We start from the raw sequence: 2,220 nt of genomic DNA, 5'->3' as shown, positions 1-2,220 counted from the left end.
AGATATCTGTACCGAGCTGACTACTTTCCAAATGGCTCCCAGGAAGATGACTTGAAAGATCTGATGACTCAATGCAGACCCATCACTATTACCAGTAAATCTGTTTGAAGAAGAATGTTTACTATCAGTGGCCTTTGGCATCATTTTTATATAGGAAGAACAGAGTATGATTTATATTTTTAACTTACAGAGAAGCACTGGATTAGGATTTTAAGTTAATGTTTCCATAAACAACTGAGTAAAGTGGCACTTAAAACTTAGATATGTGTATTTAAGAAGTATTCAACTGATATGCAATTTTCCCTCAAATCCCATTTCTAAATTTAAACTGAAAGATGACAGGGGAGGAAGCCTTTAAAATATAAACAAGGTTCATTTCATACATAAAGAATACATTCAGTCAGAGACTGTAAAACATTAGAAAAAAATAAAGAGCTAAACTTTGTTAAGTGTTTACATTTACCTCAGTATATGTCAGGGTATCTTAACTTCAGCACTTTAAATATTTTGTGCCAGATATTCTCTATGTTGTGGAGGTCTGTTCTGGCCTCAACTCACTAGATGCAGTAGCACCCTCACTCTCAAGTCATGACTATCAGAAAGGTTTTCTCTCAGTTGTGCCCAACTCTTTTGCAACCCCATGGACTGTAGCCCGTCAGGCTTCTCTGTCCATAGGATTTCCCAGGCAAAAATACTGGTCTAGGTTGCCATTTCCTTCTCCAGGGGATCTTCCTGTCCCGACCCAGGGATCAAACCTACAGTTGCAGGCGAATGCTTTTATCTCTGAGCCCTCAGTTCAGTTCAGTTTAGTTCAGTCGCTCAGTCGTGTCCATCTCTTTGCAACCCCATGAATCGCAGCACACCAGGCCTCCCTGTCCATCACCAGCTCCTGGAGTTTACTCAAACTCATGCCCATCAAGTTGCTGATGCCATCCAGCCATCTCACCCTCTGTCATCCCCTTCTCCTCCTGCCCCCAATCCATCCCAGCATCAGGGTCTTTTCCAATAAGTCAACTCTTTGCAAGAGGTGGCCAAAGAACTGGAGTTTCAGCTTCAGCATCAGTCCTTCCAATGAACACCCAAGACTGATATCCTTTAGGATGGACTGGTTGGATCTCCCTGCAGTCCAAGGGATTCTCAAGAGTCTTCTCCAACACCACAGTTCAAAAGCATCAATTTTTCGGTGCTCAGCTTTCTTCACAGTCCAACTCTCACATCCATACATGACCACTGGAAAAACCATAGCCTTGACCAGACGAACCTTTGTTGGCAAAGTAATGTCTTTGCCTTTTAATAGGTTGGTCATAACTTTCCTTCCAAGGAGTAAGCGTCTTTTAATTTCATGGCTGCAGTTACCATCTGCACTGATTTTGGAGCCCAAAAAATAAAGTCTGACACTGTTTCCACTGTCTCCCCATCTATTTCCCATGAGGTGATGGGACCAGATGCCATGATCTTAGTTTTCTGAATGTTGAGTTTTAAGCCAACTTTTTCACTCTCCTCTTTCACTTTCATCAAGAAGCTCTTTGGTTCCTCTTCACTCTCTGCCATAAGGGTGGTGTCATCTGCATATCTGAGGTTATTGATATTTCTCCCAGCAATCTTGATTCCAGCTTGTGCTTCCTCCAGCCCAGCATTTTTCATGATGTACTCTGCATATAAGTTAAATAAGCAGGGTGACAATATACAGCCTTGACGTACTCCTTTTCCTATTTGGAACCAGTCTGTTGTTCCATGTCCAGTTGTAACTGTTGGTTCCTGACCTGCATACAGGTTTCTCAAGAGGTTTCTCTGAGCCCTCTGAGCCCTCAGTGAAGCCCAAGAGGTCTCCAGACATAGCCAAATGTCTTCTTAAGAGCAAATCACTGCTTTAGGGAAACTGAATATATAAAATTATCCTTTTATAAACATAATTGCAGTAGTTATTTGCTTTACAAAGAACTTAAATAAGATTTAGTTATTCATAAAACCTGAAGAAGATCAGAATATGCTACCCCAACACATGCCATTTTGGCATAAGAATTATTTTGAGCTGAAAGCAATTAAGAAACAATAGACACAGGAAGAGATCTCTTTTCTCCCCCAATCTGCCTAAGGGCAGACATAAATTTCCCTTTTGTAAATGAAATTTCCATTTATAAAGGAAATTTCCATTTGCAAAGGTGCCCCCTCTGCCATACCAGGAAGAGAAGAACAACTGTTATCATCGAGATGGTGTTG

This window comes from Dama dama, chromosome 33 (assembly GCF_033118175.1).
Source record: "Dama dama isolate Ldn47 chromosome 33, ASM3311817v1, whole genome shotgun sequence".
NCBI lineage: Eukaryota > Metazoa > Chordata > Mammalia > Artiodactyla > Cervidae > Dama > Dama dama.
Note: the sequence above shows the minus strand (reverse complement) of the source record.